The sequence below is a fragment of the Peromyscus californicus genome, unplaced genomic scaffold (assembly GCF_007827085.1).
Source record: "Peromyscus californicus insignis strain IS unplaced genomic scaffold, ASM782708v3 Scaffold_23__1_contigs__length_62951481, whole genome shotgun sequence".
Classification (NCBI taxonomy): Eukaryota; Metazoa; Chordata; class Mammalia; order Rodentia; family Cricetidae; genus Peromyscus; species Peromyscus californicus.
This window is the reverse complement of record NW_026294534.1, coordinates 33,359,352-33,378,791: the sequence shown is the minus strand read 5'-3', so window position 1 is coordinate 33,378,791 and position 19,440 is coordinate 33,359,352. Positions and strand designations below refer to the sequence as shown.

Sequence of the window (19,440 nt, the reverse complement as noted above, 5' to 3'; positions counted from 1 at the left end):
AATGGACCTCAGTCACCTTAGAACTATGTAACAACCCACTGTAAACATAAACACCAGTGTTTTTATCTGTTTGCCCTTTGGTGGACACTGGTTGTTCTCATCTGTTGGCTTCTGTGACTAATGCTGCAATGAATATGGAAGTTGAGAGATCTTTACAAACTGAAGACTTCATTTCCTTTGAGCACATGGCAAAAAAGGAGTTGTTGGATTGTACAGTAATTCATACTTATATTCTTCAAAACATTTCCATAATATTTCTGCAAAAACTCTACCAATCTCCATTGCTACAACAGTGTAGATAACAGTACATGAAGAATGGTCCCTTTTCTTTGATCTTCACCAAGATGTTAAACATTTTGATAACAAACAGCCTAAGAGGTATGGAGTGTTGAATCCTATAGCAGTTTTTGTTTATATTTCTCCAGTGAGCACCGATGCAGGGGAGTTTTCATATACATGAATAAATGTCTATTCTGGTTCTTTGTTTAAGAATCAGGTTATTTTCACTGCTTTGTTGTATACAGTCTTTATAAATTTGGATATTAATTCTTATAAGTTGTCTTGTCATTCTGTTGACTACTTCCTTTATTATGGAGTTTGTTTTGTTTTAGTTTCACAAATCATTTTTAAATTTTTGCTTTAGTAGCTTGGGTCATGGCTATGATCTCTTACATAATCTTTAAGAACAATGTTAGGCAATTGTTTTTCCTGTGTTTCTTGTGAAACATATAATTTCAGGTTTTTCATTTTAAGTCTTTTATTCATTTTGAGTTGTGCTGGGAGCCATCCCCGGCATTGGATGGGTCCTGCAGAGGGTGTAAGGAGTTGGCAGAAGAAGGAAGTGAGCCAGGCCATGGTGGTTGAGAGACTCTTGCAGCCTGACTGACTAGTAGTCAAAATGTTTTTTTATTTATACAGAATTTAGTTAGCAGGGATACATTCATGATGTTCCAAAACATAGATCATATCATTTTTCATTTTGGACATGTGTTTCACTTCCTTTTGTTCATCTTTTAGTCATTATTAAAAAACTATGACAGAACAGAGTTGTCGTTTCCAATAATTTTCCCTCAAGTTTTGACATCATTAATAAACAGAGTTATCACTCTTACTCATAAACCCCATAACCCAATTTTTGAGAATCTAGAGGCATATGACAGTCTGTGCTCAGGCTGGTTGTTTTGGTTGCTTTAAGGACACTAGACCAAAACAAAAATCTTCAACCACCATGGGCATTTTGCCATGTCTCAAGCAGTGTATTATTAACTTTTGGTGATCAGAGTGCCCAGGAAAAGTCCTCAGGCTACAGCTGCTATAGTTATTATTTAAATTCTGGCATAATACAATCAATGTTCACATTTATATCCTTATAGAATTTGTCTATATGTCTAATCTTGGCATTCTGTTGTTCCTTGGTCATATGACATTATGGTGGCTCTACATGAGCTAACTTCTAAGAGAGGGAGGTCCTGACACCTCATACTTTCATCATCTTTCCACTCCAAACTTTGCTCATCGATATGTCTCTATGTAGGGGAGAGTTGTATGCCACGTAATTGTCTGAGTGTATAGTGGGAAGAGGCTTGTAATCTGAACTGTGGCCAACTCCTCTAGCCCACTGAATCTTGTTGATCTTTTTAATTTTACTTTGTTTTGAATATCTTGTTCCTGTGTAAGTAGAGGGGCAGATATTTCAAGAATGTCTCCTAGCCTCATAAAGAGACCTTTGGTTTCTTTATGTGTCACAATCTCCAAGGCATAAGGAAGACCTTCAAGTAGATAAGGATATCTCCCTCAAAGTGTGTGTGGGGGGAATAGTATGTTCAGGACTTTCCTGGGTAAGCTTAGAAGAAGCATTCCTGGGAGAAGGCATAAATGATTCATAAGGAATTGTCCATCAACCCAATAGCCTCAAAATGTACAAATATTAAAAGTGCCCCAAATATTTAACAGGTGGAGATGAAAACCAAAGGTGGCATGGCAGCCATCATGGGGCTCAGCTTTGCTGGATCTTTGTCAAACAGCTGTGCTGGCTTTGTGACTTCTGCCATTCCATTCAGATATGCCTGTGCCAGAGTTGGGTTCTTTTTTTGTGTGTATATGGTATAAAGTGTTTAATATCATTCTTTTACATGAAGGTATCCAGTTTTCCCATCACCACTCATTAAACAACCCATACTTTCTCCATGTATCATCTCAGTGTCTTGGTTAAAAATTAGTTAAGTATATGTACCTGGGTTGACTTGTGCACATTTTTTCTGTTTGTCTATGTTTCTGTTTTATGCCAGTAGCATATTGTTTAATTATAATAGCTTAGTAATATAAGTTTAACTCAAGAAGAATGATACCTTAAATTTTATTTTTTCTTCAGAATTTGTTTGGCTATTCAGGATCATTTATGGTTTCATGTAAGTTTTAGAATTGCTTTTCTATCAGAAAATAAAAGGTATGATTTAGAGTTTTGACAATGATTACATTGATTTGTATATTTCTTTGAGTAGTTTGACAATAGCACTTTATTCACTCACAATGAATATAGGCTATATTTTTCTATTAATTTGCTTCTATTTCTTTTATAAACATGTTTTGTATATAAAACATTTACCACCTTGGCTAAATTTATTCCTAAGGTTTTTTGTTTGTTTGTTATCACAAATGACAGTTTTCTTTATTTTGTTTATAGGTTGATTCTTTGTGTTTAAAAGACATCACTATTATTTCATGTTGGTTTTATATTCTAGAATTTTATTAAGTTAACATTGTTACTTGTACTCCTTCTTTGAGGAAACTGAGAATTTTTATAAGCAGAATCAAATCCTCTGCTTAAATAAAATATAAAGTTAATATGGATCTTATACTATATCCAGCAATTCAATTATAACACAAATCCTTTTCAAAAAGAATTATAGTTTTTGTTTGAAAATAGATATAGGAAATTATTACTTTAAAACATATCATTGAACAAAATTATATTACCACATAATTAATACTGAATGCTTAGAATCTTGCTGTCTAATTTGTGTAGTGTGTATTGTACATATGGTACCTGAATGTATCACTTTGAAGCTTTGTAACACCTCTGACTTAAATAATTTATATAAGCAAATATGTATTCATATTTAAGGTACATCTGAGTAAAATCTACAATTAAATTGTTAAAAGGTGGTCAGTGTATAAAATGCTTAGTGTAATGGCTGTCCTGAGGCAAAATTACATTTTTCCTTATTTTGTCTTTCTTTGTCAAATACAGACAATCTCTAACCTGTATTACCTTTCAGTTTTCAGTAGGGATTTACAAAAGTGAGTTTGCAGAGTTGAAACTAATAGCCTGATTAAATGAATTAGAAAGTAAAAAGGAACAATGGGGAGAGACTGAAAGCGACTCCAAGTTACAGATAATGGAAAGGGAAGAGAATAATGCCACTACAGAAACAGACTGAAAAGTAGACATGTTCAAGACAGAAGATTGGTAGTTTTAGAATAAATGAGTTTGAGATAATGGTGCCCCTTTGTAAAAGCCTCCACGCCAGTATCTGAGAATATTATCCTTCTCTTAATTCTATTATTCCATGGTCAACATTCTTTCATAAATGAACGAACCAATGTAAAGAACTGAAACTTTTACTTGGAATTTTCTAACTCAATTAATGTTAACTATTACTCAGTTTCTGTTACTTATTATTTTTTTTACTTTCTTTTCCACTGACTAGTTTAAAATTGTAAAATCATTTCTCTCTCCTTTTCTATTTCCTAAGGTTATGTACATATCCACTATTTCCTATTCCAAATTTATAATCACAAAGAAGAAAAGCAAGTCATTTTCTCAAAGTTATTCCAATTAAATTAGAAAATACAAAACTGCCTTCTGTTCTCCCATTCCTATCAAAATCTCTCCATTTTCTAAATTTCTTAGGGCAGAATCACAATGTGTGTGACTTTAAAGAAAAACAAGCTTACTATTCAAATATGATACATAAATATGCATGAGAACTATTCATATTTTAAGAAATTTACACTTACCATTAAATATCAAACATAGAACAGTAGGCAGAAACTGAAAATTACTCACATTACTAAACTATAGTATTATCAATAGATGTTTTTGATATTTTTGACATGAGTTTTCAGAAGACTTCTATGATTTTATAACCACATTATACATCCTAGATTTTAAATTACCTCCCCTCAATATTCATGAGTAAAATAAATACATCATTAATCCCCCCAATTTCAGTGACCTTAAGGCATATCTATTGAACCCCAGGAAGAGCCATGATAATCCCATATTTATGAAATTACAAATCTATGCAGCCATCTTCTCACAAGTACATCTCACTTCCCAAACCCTCCCAGTTATTCTCTCTAGACCTGTTCTTCATCACATCACAATTACGAACCAGTCACTGACCCTCCCATGCTCTCCCAGTCTGCATCTTCCAACATTACCTCTGCCACATCTGGATTAGATTTCAATGGGCAGAACTCCCTCTAGACTCTTGACAGCCTCTTTATGTGTCTTCCTATATTTTCATTTCATTGAGTACACATGGCAAAATCAAAGTCTTAATGAGTCCAACTGTTAGCTTCTCTAAATCAAGATCAAGGATAATGTTACTATAAAATGTAGCCCATATGCACAGACAGTTCTTAACATAAATCAGTGGTCGCTAGCCTCATCTGCACTTTTAATGTGTCTCACAATTATTATAATGATTTCAAGCCAAAGCTCTCTTCCATTTTCTGCTGCAAGTACAATGAGTCTCTGTTCTCCTTACTGATTGCTCTATGCTTCCTCCTTCTTCACTCTGTTATTCATTCTCTACCCACCACACAGAGAAAACACAAGACATTAGTGCCAAAACATGTAAAAAAAATCCCTAAATTCATCCCTTTATTTCTCCATCAAAGTTACTGTTTTTCCAAAGATTTCACTCTACTCACAGCAGAAAGCAACCATTTCATCTTCTCTGAAAACTATTGTAAATTTTCAATCCCTCTTTTTAAACCTATACCTTGGTATCTGATTAAAATTAAAAAAAAACTTTGGTATCTGATTAAAATTAAAAAAAAAAACTCTCTTATTTTTCAAAAGAACTCTGTCTCCTCTAACCAATAACATAGTTTTGTATGCAAACCTATTCCTACCCCATTAGTGACTAACATCATTATTGGTTGTCCTTGGCTTTCAGGAGATAGGTGAATCCTTCAGCTGAAGTGCGAAGTCATTCATGACTTGGACTCTCATTAGTAATAATTTTTTTAATCTTCCTATTAGCATACCTTTTTATATGCACTTTAGTCCATATAATTCAATTTAATTATTTACTTAACATGCTTACATCTGAATATTTACATAAATACCCTATCTTCCATAAGAACTTAGGTGTATTACTCAACAAAGGATATCTGTGTTTACTTCCTTCATTGAAAATAACACTTATTAATATTTAAGTCCTTTTTCAAACCTCTACTTATTTGCTGATGTTTATATAATCACTGGGATTTTATCTGGTATTCCATTTGAACTTGCCTTTTTCACCCTACAGTGTGTAATAGGTATTCATTTCTAAGGCCAACTCACATAGTATATTCAGAGTTCACCGAGCATAACAAAAATGTACACAGAAGGAAGGAGGAGAGTAAAGTAACAGTAAGAATGTCTGATAAGGCATCTACCTACCTAAAAATATCTATAATATATTTAAGTCTGGATAAAATATGAATATATAGTTCAAATGGAAATTTCCATCTGTGCTAACAATGCTCCCCTAAGAGCCATAAAACATCTAACAAAAACCACAACAGCCATAAGAAACCTTCTTTTCAGTTGTTTGTCACAGCTGTCCAAGAGTCTCTCAGAAGATTCTAGACTATTGCTGTTATACTCTTGCTTGCCTCCCAGAGGTAGAAGGTAAGTGCCTATTGCTGAAAAATCGCATTGCACATCAAACAAAGGACCAAGAAACCCCAAGCTGGATCTGACATGAAAGCCTCCTCCCTGGAAACTAGCCTTCATGGTACTGGAGGTACCATACAAGCTTTCAAAGAAGGGAAGCAACCAGTAGTCTCACCCACCTATGACTCCTACAAACTACAAGAGCAATCAGCATGGCATGATAACTCCAAGGGTACAATAGTGGGACTCATAACCTGGAGGTAAATAATAGCTCCATAATTGGACTTAGGGCCTACTCAATAGGAAGGCAATCATGCCTGGTACTGGAAACCTAGCCAACTACCCAAAGTTAGTAAAGTCATAGATCTTGGAGAAGAACCTATAAAAGCTACCTTACTAAGCTAGCATAATCTATAGCTATGCTCTGAGTATTTATCCTTATAGCCAGGGATAAGTGTAGTACTCATCCCTCATCAAGGAAATTTCCTTTTGTCACAGACACAGACCATTAAAGAAAAACTACAACCAATCAAAACACAGCATTTCAAAGACCAGTCTGGAAGGATACATCTACAATATGATGCCTACACCTAAGGCTCAGAGATCATTGTTATATAGGAGACAGAAAGATTGTAGGAGACAGAGGAAGAGGAGCTTTGCTGTAAGATTGTGTCTCTTAGAAACTTCAAAGAAACTACACCAGGAATTCTCAGCAGTATGGCTGACAAAAACATGACCTACACGAGAAGGCACCAATGGACATTATAATGCAGAAGGGGAAAGTTTGAGAGTCCTCAACCCTAGACAAAGAACTGCAGGGAATGAAGAAATGATGAGAACAGGAGAAATAGTCTTCCTCAGAGAAAAGCACATCAGTTGGTTATCCAATATGAAAAGGTTCAGCCACCACTAACAAAAAATACATGTAAGTAACACTATACAAACTGAGCAGGTTGTACTTGTGTATTTAAGAATATACACTCACATATGCACATGTGGATACATACATAATACAGCAACAATCAAAGAAAAAGAGGCCATGAATTTGAGAGAGTGCAAGGGGAGGGTATGAGGAAGGGCTTGGGGGAGGGAAAGGGGGGATGAGGTAATTGTATTATAATCTCAAAAAAATTATTTTAAAGTGTATATTATTCATCTTTGTGTTTTCAGTATTGACGTAGCACCTTTGTTACAAAGAACCTGCCTAGTAAATGGATATGTGCATAATCAATGAGCAGCTCCTCCACTGAAGGTGAGACAGTTACTACACATCATAGATTACTTATTGATCCTATTTCCATTAGCTGTCCTTTCAAGTTCAGAGATGATGCCAAGAGATGAGGTAGGCAATATTATTTACAGGTGGGAAAACATGCAAAGAATAAAAAGAAGAAGAAAGAGAAATGGAAGAGTTTTCTGACTATGGTGCAGGTCTCCAACCTGTGGGGAGAGAGAGAGAGAATAGAGTGAAGAGAAGATCTCTGACGTCAGTGTCCTTCCTAAAGAGGTTGGGCCAGGGAAACAGAAAGTTCTAAAGTGGCAATCACCCTTTGGGAGTATTTCCTAATCTGGCAGGAATATCCTCCATGTCCCTGCATAATTATTAGCTGCCATCAGCTCAAAGAAAATGTGGTCTCATCTTTACTAGGCTCATGGACACAAAGAGGCAGTGGCTAACGTGGTTATTCAATTGTTCTCAGTGTATATTTATGACACCAAAGAAATTTTCTTCAAAAATCTTGTTACCAATTTTAAAGGTGCTTTGGTTAATTTTTATTGTCAGTTTGAGTAACCTGGAAAGAAAGACTGTCAACTAAAGAATCACTTCAATTAGACTGGCCTGTGGCCAAGTTCTTGTGAGAGACTGTCTTGATCGCTGATTGATGGTGAAGGACCCAATCCACTGTTGTAGTGGGAGCCATTCCAACTTTGATCTGGAAGTTCCAACCCCCATTGAGGCTTCGGTAACTGTCACGCCTACAAGGCAGGGCCAAGAGAGGACCCTGAAGACCCGAGATCCAGATGGGCCGGCTCTCTTGGTTCCTGGACCCTGGAGGTAGACCGAGCAGAGTTCTCCAGAGAACACTGCCGGACTGCACCACCCCTTTCCCAGACCCTGTAAACTATCCCTTCATTTGTAAGTTACCCCACAAAATAAACCTCCCTTTTAACTACGTGTAGTGGCCTTAATAATTTTACCAATACACTGTGGATGTCACCATCCCTAGGCAGTTAGGCCTGAACTACAAAAGATATACAAGCTTGCTGAGCACTTTCCAGTCATGGAGCAGTAAGAAGAATTCCTCCATGGTCCTGTCCTTCCTAAGTAATAGATTGTGATCTGGAAGTAGAAGCCTCCCCCACCACCACCAACAACAACTTGTTGTGGTCTAAATGTTTTATAAAAGCAACAAAAAAGAAACTAAGACAACCTTGTGCAAAAATGAAATGAATGTTGTTTATGAATGTAGTCAAATACGATGTCCTCTTTTTCACATTCATAGAGTACTTCTCAAAATACTAAAAAGAACCAATTTTATCTACAAGCCCATTGCAGGCTTCACATGTCCCCAAAACATTAGCAAGATAATGAAGATATGTATCTTGTTATCAAGTGTTATACAAGCTACAGTAGCCACTAAAATGAACTATATAACACTTATGTCAAGTAGATGATGAGTGACAAGTCTATGATTTGTACTATCAGGTACACTGAAGATGGTTCTTGGTGCATGATTCAAAAGTTCGGTATAGTCCTGTAACACCAAAGTATGAGGTGATAGAGTTAACTGTAGGATGACATTGAGCTAAACATGGTAAAGATATTTGGATGTTACCTCCTTAAAACTATTTTATTAGTTGTCATAAACTGTGTTTGCTACAATGAAACAAAGATGCTCTCTAGCAACTAAATCTAACCTGAAAACGAGAAGAGATGGAAGAATAGGAATCATGGATGCTCCAAGTATCTGAAAACAGAGAAAGAACAAGAAAAATGTTTAAAAGATAAGTGAAGATATACTTCTAATAGAATAAAATGAAACTCTGGCCAAATATGTCTAAAGTACAAAAAATTAAGGCATTGATTTAGGAACATAGAAACAATATGTACTCTTCAAAGACAACATTTGTTGACTCAAATAGGGGCTTGTACTACAGAAGAATTTAAAATACTGTGTAAACTCAGCTTTTCCAAGGAGGTTTTTGTCAACTTGTCTCAAACTTTAGAGAGCCAAATGAAGTGTTTAGTTCATTTACTTGTGAGTTTTAGTTGGTACAATTTAAAATGCATTTATACTGAAAGTGTGGTAGCATTAAAAGATAATTTCTGAGTGATTTATTATTCATCAATAATTTCCCGTTAAAATAGCATGAAGTACCATTTCACACCAATCAAACCGGCAAGATGAAAACACTCTGGTAGCACTGCATGTTTGCTAGACTATAGGAAACCACAGACTCAGAGACAACCCTATAAGCATTATATATGGTAACAGCCACTTGGGAAAAAAACACTTGTCAATTTTTAGCTTATTTTTAATGACACCTAACATACGTTGTTCTCTCTGAAACTTTCTAAACACAAAAATACATAAAATATAGTAGAGGATTATAGGTGAAGATGCATGCAAATAGTCCTCTTATGAGAAAGAAAAAGGAGAAGAATGAACTTGATGCTTATAACAAAGTACACAAGTAAAATACAACATGCATGGGTACACTACACTGGATATTCATTACTATATGAAGAAGGTCTAAAGTGGAAGGGTATATACCAAGCTCAGAGTTTCACCAATGGAGGCGGAGTGCCAGAAATTCCTTGACATTAGGTACTTTTCTGGTCTCATTTTTATTTTAAATAATAATCATGCATCTTTTAACTTTAAACAGCTATTAAAAATACTTAACAACTAATTTTAAAATATAAAAAAATATATAAATTAAAATGTGATAGCCCAACAAATGGAATTATTTTTAAAAAAAATTTTATCACTAGAAAGATTGCTTCTCAGTTAAAAGTATATACAGATCTTGGGGAGAACCTGAGTTCAAGTCCAAGAGCCCACATCAGGTGGCTCTACCTCTACATCCAGAGGACAGAGTACTGCACTTACCGGAACCTACATATGCATATATTTACAGACTAGTACATGCATATACATGTAAATTTTTCCTAATTTCCAAAACACAACCGGGAAACTGTTTTCAACTACTGAGTACAACTTAGATGGAATCCTATATTCTCTAATCTCTATTCACAATTATATAAGAGATTTCATTTTCACTTAAAAACATATTAATACTCCTGCCACTGATATTTCAGCTCCTCCACTCCTGCGACCTCCTCACCTTTAATCTTTATTTGAGGGACTGCTGTGTCTCTATCTTCACCTCTTGCTGCCACACAGCTCTGCACCTTTTGCCCTGATTAAGTCATGAAAGGCGTGGGTTTTGCCATAATTCATTGAACTCAAATCAACATAGTATCTCATTGAAATTATCTTGCAAAATATCTGCCTTCAAAAGGAATAGTGAATATAAAGTACAGAAATCAATCTTGCTCTCCACTTGTCCCAGAATACCACCTAATTTGCAGTTGAAACTGAACGCAATAAAGCCAGCAAGGAACAACTATCTGGGCTGCAAATGAAATGATGCAGATCACAAGCAGAATAAGATGATGAAAAGACACAAATGTAAAACAGATTTGTTCCCTTAGAACCCTGTTCCTCTCCTGCAGTTTCCCAGGCACTGCGCTAAACTTAGAAAAACAAATGCATCACAAAGTGGTCAGTTACATGGTCAGTGGCATGGTTTAGCTCTCAATAAGGAGCCGGCCCTTTTTCAGTGTGTGCCTACGTTAGACAAGTTCCTCAGAAACACTGTCTGTGTTAGGAAGTTTAAGGGAGAGATCAATTTTCTCTACAGACCCTGATTAAACAGAATGTGGTGCTAAAGGAATTGATGGTCCTATTTAATGTGTTCTACCATTTCTTTAGTTCTTCCTTTTACAGTGTCTTCCACTCAAGTATCTATTTCACAAACTTTGGCATTGTTCAATTTAGAAGTTCCAAATGGAGTTAAGCACTAGTAGAGATTGAAAGTGGTTACATGGGTTGTTAAAGCGGGCTTTTGTTTTGCGATTCTGCCTTTATGATGGCCATATCACCAGGGTCCCTTGAAGCTGATGTTATCTAAAAGTGGATAATAGCACAGAAAACTTGAGGGAGGGGAAATGAAAGAGCACTACAGTCAGCAAGTGCATAAAAAATGAAAACTGTATTGGATGAGTACACATTTTCACAGCGATGTGTGTTCATCTTTCCTCAGTCATAAATAGAATTGTTTTCTACATGCAGTGCTGACCTTTGTCCTTACGTGATAGGATCTGCAGATATTCTCCTATTTTCCTTAATTTTAAGACATTGGAAACACTATGATGTCAATTGGATGTAAGCTTTGTCAGAAATAATAGTTGGCAGGGCTCTGTACTGACACCCAGCCTCACTAACTCTGAAGAAGGACTCTTTATTCTTTAAAAAAAAAAAATTATTTTATACGTATGAATGTTTTATTCCCACAGGTATGTCTTGCAGCACATGCATGCTTGGTGCCTTCAGGGGTCAGAAGAGAATACCAAATGCCCAGGAATTTGAGTTATGAACTGTAGCTGCCATAACATGGGTACTGAAAACTGAACTTGGATTCTGTGCCACAGCAGCAAGTATTCATGTTGGTGAGCCATCTCTCCAGCCCAGACTCTTGTTTTATTAACCTATGAGCAAAGGGGCTCATATATACTGCATCGTAATTATGAATTATAAGTTATCAATTAAAAGAAATTTTTAAATGAAAAGCCTGTTCTTTATAGTACTAACTTCTCAACTTTCTCTTCCCTAACAGAATCCAAATTTACAATAAAAGAACTTCAATATACAAGCATGCCAACTTTTTTAAGTCCTTAAATGGACAAAAACTATAGTGGCTGAAAAGTTGAGGACCCTCCATCTGTGACCATCCGTGTAGAGTATCAATGTACCTGTTGGTTCCGAGAGGCTTTGGCTGACAGTCCTCACCAGTTAGGCCCTCATGAAAGGCTAGTTTGTTAATAAGCCTCCTGCCTCTACTAAAGCCTTCAGTCTACACCACTCAGGCCCTCCAAGCCTATAGCTAGGACAGATATCCAAAGGTCTCTCCATCACCATTTTATATTAAACTCTCCAAAGACTTGAGATTTTTTTTAAACAAGACTGGATGTTGAAGGAGCTAAATGTAAAGAGAGAGACAGACATAGAAGGAAGTGGCTGCCCTGCACAAGAACATTTTTCACCAGAAGCCAACACAGGATCAAAAATGATCAAGGACAGTGTGGGAGTCCACACAAGTTCTTCTCAAAGAACTTATCTCTGAACCTTAGTTTTAAAGGATGAAGAAACATTCATTAGGTCAGGAAGTGAATAATCTTTTAAAACATAATATATTACAGATGCCCCTGGACATACAGCATGGTTAAATTCCAACAAAAACATCATCACCTGAAAGTATCACATGTAGAACATGTGTTGAGGATGACTGACCTACCACAAACATCATGTGTCATCTGAGTCATCCTTAAATTTGCCCACAACACATTCACTAGTACATGTTAGTGACAAAATAGAAGAAATCCTATCTTAAGATTTAACTAAGCAGGTGTATGACTGACCGGGAGCTAGGACTCACAGCCTTTGCCTACTATTACAAATAATACAGCCTCACGGCACCGGGCTGGGAAGAGAACAACCCACAAAATTCCAAGTGCAGTTTCTATTGGATTCCTGTCACTTTTGTACCTTCATAAAGTTGAAAAACAAAGCCGGAATAAATGGTCAGTTGAAGCATCCTAAGCTGAAGACCACTTATCCCTGGAGAAAATGCTAGTCCTTCAATCAAGACTGAGCCAAATTCAAGATTTTATATTTTCATACTTCGCTAAGGAAAAAATAACAAAAGTTTTAAAAATAAGTGCAAGACATATTCTGATCTCAGAAACATAATGCATTTGGCTGGTAAGATGGCTCAGAAGATAGAGGAATTTCCTGCCAAGACTCACAACCTAAGTTCTATCCCCTGGACTAACATGGTAGAAGAAGTAAATCTACTTCTGCAAGTTGTCCTCTGAACACTACCAAATGGCACATTAACACACACACACACACACGCACACACACACACACACACACACACACACACACACACACACACAAAAAAAAAAAAAAAAAAAAAAAACTAGGTTTATAGAAATAATACTGTCCATATAAAACATGAGACCTCTAAATGGAAACTCAAAAGGTCAGAGTCTTAACCATAGCATTTAGAGGGGTACAAGTTTAAGAAGTCAGGAGAATCATCTTATTTTGAGACATTAATTAAATTTGACTACCACCCCCAAAATAGTAAATTATACATAAATAAATTAGTTCTGAAACTTGAAATCTCCATCCTCTAGGATGTAAAAAGCCATGGCAGGACACTGGGAAGACTTAATCAGTGATCTCAACAGACAAAAACAGTAGTCCTGGAAAAAAATCAGAATTAGAAAGTGATTTATTAAAAAAAAAATAAACATCATCCAATTATGGAGATTTTGAGTACAGAAGTGGGGAGATAGCTATAAATGTGCTTTATCATAACATCCTTAGGTCAAACATAAAAGAGACAAAGTTAGGTTTAACTAAGATGGAGGATGTGTCCAGAAAGGAAGTCAAAAGGACTCATACCAGTCTGGTCTTTATCAAGTAACAATATACCTTTATTCTTAGTAACCATGATAATTCTTAAAACAATGATAGGAAATTTGAAATTTCATATATTTAGTTCCAAAATGATCATATTGAATTTCTTTTTTAATTATACACCTCACAGGTTTTTCCCCACTATCTTAAAGGTTAAGGGACTAATTTAAAGACATGTTGGATTGTACAAGCCAAGTTTTAACTAAATTAATCAACTTAATGTTGTAACTTAAAATAAAATATATACTTAATCCTTTAAAGAATGTTTAGGTTGTACTATTAAATAAAAAACAAAGTGCCACATCTCTGTGATAATAATAAAAAATGTTTAGTACAAGTTTAGTCAAGGAAACCCTAACCACGAAAAAATGGACATCGTGGTAAACTGCTACCTGAAGTTCACATCCCAGTGGCTTTGCTATCCACACAGCAGAACCAACTTTCATGTGAAGAAACCTTTCTGGGAATTTACATTTTGGTATGTTCTGGAAAGCTCGACTAACAACATTTTATTACTATAATATAGTTAATTTAAGACATAGCTGGATGCTTCCTGTTATATCAAATTAACATCCAGAATGTGAGATAATATATATCATTTGTTTGTAATAGTACCCGGTATATAGTAAATGACCAATAAATGTTAATTATAATTTTTACAGCCTCGGGAATGCTAGTTAAATAGAAAAAGGTTGAAAATAATGTTATACAAAGCCTATTCATCATCTTGAAATTATTTTTATTCCTATTGGCTTCTGAACCTGTGATTAGAACATTACTATAAACCATGAAGACAAACCTGGTCACCGCAGCATAACAACTCTTAGAAAAGCTAGTGTGCTTCCAATTCCTCTCAGGCTTGGGATGTCTAATATGTCTAAATACATATTTATCTTTACAGTGAAGGCTAGAAATTTTAAATATCTATCCACCACTACTCATGCACTGTACACTGTGGTCTAAAATGAATAACTCACCTTCTGTTCTCTTCCATCAATGCTGCCGAGTTAACCCAAGGCCTCTCCATCCAGGGCAAGCACACTTCTGCTACGCTCCACTTACAGACTTGAATAACTTCCACTAGTTAACATGGAAAAAAATTAAAACTTCAGTATCTTTTATTTTTGAGAAATTTATATATGAGTACTGCATTGTGTCATTTTCAACCTTCCCTCGCTACACTCCAGCTCTTCCCATAAGCCCTCACTCGCTCTCAAATTCATAATTTCTTCTTTAATTGGTATTGCTACATAAGCACATACATGTGGCAACTTAAAAAGTGAAAGAATTTAAATGTCCACTGATAAATCAGTCATTAAATAAACCGTATCAATAATATTAGTGTATAAGGTAAATATAGTATTAGTTGGGACTGGAGAGATCACTCAACAGATGAAGTACTTGTCCCACAAACATTAGGAGCAGACTTCAATCCCCAGAACACATGTAAAAGCAAGACAGTTGTCATAACTACCTGTAATCTGAGCACTTGGGAATCAGAAACTGGATCCCCGGGACAAGACTAGCTTGATTAGCTAGAACTGTCTGGGTCCATGTTCAGTAACGGATACTGTATCAATAAATAAAAAGTCAAGAGTGATAATGTAAGACACTAAATGTCAACTTTGGTTCTCCACATGCACATACATATCCCTAAACATGCTTGAACACAAACCACACATACAAACATAAATGACATCATCATCATCATCATCATCATCATCATCATAATAATAATAATAATAGCTAGTGAAACCCAAAGAGATTATTAATCCTCTAAGAAATGAAAGAGCTACAGGTTGAACATCTCTAATCTGAAAGTCCAAAATCTAAAGTGTCGCAAAACCTGACCCTTTTGAAAACCAAGGAGACACCACAGTTGACGGTCTATGGCCAGTCTCAGATAAATATATATAATATATATAATTAACCTTGGGCTGCATGTATATGTGAGACATAAATGCATTTGTGCTCAGACCTTGATATTATCCCAAATATATCTAACTATGCAAATCTTCAAAAATCTAAAAATTCAGAATCCAGAATGCTCCTGTTTCCAAGCATTTAAGATAAAGGATACTCATCCTGTACTATCAAAATTCAAAGAATCACATTTATTGTAAGATATAAAAGTAGTTAAAGTGAAACATAAACAGCATAAAAATACTAGTATTAAAAAAGGGTTACATATGTCATGTTGAACACAAGAGAAGCAAAAGTTAAACATTAAAATTAATAAAAAAATTGTAAGATATATTTGTTCAGATTCAATGAGATAGTTAAGAAAAATGTCAGGCAGGGAATGAAAATAGCATTTATATTAGCTATAAACACATTTGATTGGTTTATATCTCTGGTATCATTATCATCATTATCATCATCATCATCATCATCATCATCATCAACATTTCCTGAATCACTTCTCATGAGACTTGAGAGCTAAACTCATTTCTCCAAAACTGGGCACATCTGGAAGTAAAATTTATTATTTTAGGGTTCAAGAGGATGACATAGGAAATTCCAGCTTCAGAATATTACATACTATCTAGTCTCCTGAAAGAGTTAATGTAGTTTCCAGAAAGCCAGCATATTAAGTGTGTCAAACCAAAGCGGCTAGATTATAAAACATAATCCCAGAACAACTGCATGGGGACTAGCATGCCCCCAATGATCCATCACCATTAGAGAAAGCCACAGGCAAGAGCTGCAGCAGAAGACTCTTTGTCCCCAGTTACCACTCCTCCAAAGCCGAGCACCTGGCCAGGGGCAGAGCAAAATTTAAGGCATGCCAGTTGAGGTCCAAAGTAAATAAGGGGCCAACATTTTAAAAAGAAAGATAAATTAAACCAAATGTAAGACAAGATTTCAACTTAAGAAAAGCTTCAGATTTTTAAAACATAGTTTCCCTCTGAAAATATACATTGGCATGTAAATTGACTTTGTGGCCTTTGAAAGCATGACTTCTTTCGAAGTCATTTTTTTTTTTTTAACAGCAATAAGTTCTAAGTTTAAATTACCTGGAATGTAAAGTCCCCCAATCAAATGAATAACGTAGTTCATTCTCAAAGAATAGTTGTTAGACTTTATTTTCTATTTGAAAATATAGTTGCTAGAATTTCTAACGTAAGTATGCCACCAGACATATTTGTTAAGGACCAGATCTAAAGCTAAATTGTTTGGACTCAAACCTAATAAATTATTAGGGTTGTAACCCTTGTTAAATTGCTTAACATCTCCATATTTTACCTGCTTTACCTATAAATTGGGTAAAATTACCAACTGCACTAACTACTCACCAGGGTATTTTGAAGAGTAAACAGCTTCTTGCTAAAAAGCAAAATAGAAAAGTATCCAGTGAATTATAGATGCCATATAAATGTGTTATTTGTGCTCTACAGCATTAGTCATAGCAACGCAACACATTCAGTTTTAGTTACCATTCCGGACAGTGTTCTTTATTGAGAAATGGTTTAGCCTCAAGTACGCTCTCTCCTACGTTCCTCTGCACTTTGGTGGTTTTTGTTGTTGTTGTTTTGTTTTGTCAAGGGTTTTGTTCTTGTTTTTGTGTTTTGTTTAGTTTTTATTTTATTTTTGTTTTGTTTTGTTTTGCTTTATTCCAGCAAAATCAAAACCTGTCAGAAAATTCATTCAAGAAACCTGGGCATGAGAAAAGAAAATTATGCAGAGCTAATAATGCAGAGAAAATTTCCAAGCTACAGAGACATTATCTACACAGAGACCTATCTACACTTTAAAGCTACATTTGAATGAACAATTTTAAAGTTGTTTTGACATTAAAACCTCTTGTTCCTTTGATTAATTAATTTTTGTTTGTTTCATTCAGTAACAAAAGGAAGAATAGAAATGAGAGGAGAGAATCTAGAATGTGTTTTAATCATGATTTTTTTTAAAAAAAAATCTGTTAGAGAAGAAAAGAAAAAACATTATCCCCAGTTATCCCAAATAGAAAGACAATATAGAAAATGGAATAAAGAATATGGAATATAAAATAGATAATACATATCATAAAATATGGATACTGAAGGAAGATAGCTTTGTAATCCTGGTCCTACAACTTCTCTAATTTTCTTCAACAAGTTCCCACACCTCCTTGAAATATGAGTCATGGCAATACTTGTCCCATAGTGTAGCTGTAAAGATTAAGTGTGTTAATCCTAAAAAGAAAGATCTGAAAAAAAATAGTATATCACAAGCAGTCAACTGAGTTACCTTTATTATTATTACCCCTGTTTTAATTACTTAGATCTATGTCAAATTACTGAGCTTTTTAAATATAAGTTCAAAGATTTTTATTGTCTTGAATGACACATATTTTTCATGTTGTATAAATTGTACATTCACGCATGTTGGGTTATTGCATTAATTCCATATGATATGTCAGGAATATTTGAACTGCTGGGAATCACCATAACTTATATTTCCTATGAGCATTTTACTATGAGATTTACTTCCATTTGCGACTTGAGTCCCCAGATGATATTACGCTAGCTTCTTATTGAAAAACATAGTTATTTTTAAACACATATATGTAACTTACACTAGTGATTATGAATGGAGATGAGCCCCCTGCCTTGATTAAAAAAAAAAAATCACAGCCAGGCGGTGGTGGCGCACGCCTTTAATCCCAGCACTCGGGGGGCAGAGCCAGGCGGATCTCTGTGAGTTCAAGGCCAGCCTGGACTACCAAGTGAGTTCCATGAAAAGGCGCAAAGCTACACAGAGAAACCCTGTCTCGAAAAAAACAAAAAAAAAAAAATCACTCTAGTATTTTGTTTCCATTTATAAAAAAAATACTTGAAAAGTCAAGATCTTTCAAGTAAAATATATATAACATAAACTTCACCTTTTAAAAAGTAATATATTATTCATGGCATAAAGTTTCTCAAAATTATTATAGCAGACTATTAACATCTGTTAGTTACCTATATAGACATAGAGATATTCAATGCTGTTCCATGATTGAAGAAATTAGTGAATGCAAGAATAAATGAACTGGGATAGACTAGATTATTGTACATATGCTCCTTGGCTTGGCAGGTTTCCTAAAAGTATACAGTTTTGCTTACAAAACTCAATCCAGTATTCATCAACTATGGGACACTGAGCAAATAATTAAATTTCCAATGTCATGACATTAATTGTCTTGCTTCCTTTCCATTTTACAATAGATATTATGATGCCTGCAACTCGAGTAAAGAGGATGCTCCATGAAATATGTCATTCTGGATTATATGATGATCTCCCTGTCAGTACTTCAAAAGTAAATGGAAAGTTTAAGATGAGATTAGTCCACCAACAGTCAGTGCTCAAGACAACAAAAGTAGAAGTCCTCCAGACATTTCATCTGTGAGGTGTACGTAGCTACCCCTGTTCTTCCAGAGGACTTGAGTTCAGTTCTTAACATCCATGCCAGGAGGCTAAGAGATGCCAATAACTTCCGTAGGATCTCACTTCAAGGGGAACCTGCGCTTCCTCTGGATTCCACAGGCACCTACACACACACACACACACACACACACACACACACACACACACACACACACACACTAAGTCTTTAAAAGTAAATAGAGAGGGAAGGCTAACCAAGAGCAATGGGCATGATATGAATGGTGATGGAGAAAATGAAAAAACCCTTACAAAGTGATAAGAGACTTCAGAAGGTTTAAGTCCAAACTTCTGACTACTGCTTCCTCTCTTTCCTCTTTAAATACCCTGAGCAAATAATTTATCAAAAAATCCAAAGGCTAT

At 35.3% G+C, this 19,440-nt stretch overlaps 1 long non-coding RNA gene across 1 annotated transcript in view; it reads right to left on the bottom strand.

The window, feature by feature from the left end:
• Positions 1-17,000, bottom strand: part of LOC128119067 (uncharacterized) — a 132,636-nt gene extending 115,636 nt beyond the window's left edge. The window contains exons 1-3 of the long non-coding RNA XR_008221437.1: positions 16,968-17,000; positions 15,146-15,241; positions 14,649-14,751 (exon numbers count right to left, since the gene is read on the bottom strand). This is a non-coding gene — a long non-coding RNA (uncharacterized LOC128119067). The remainder of the gene's footprint in view (positions 1-14,648; positions 14,752-15,145; positions 15,242-16,967) is intronic.
• Between the last annotated feature and the right edge of the window lie 2,440 nt (positions 17,001-19,440).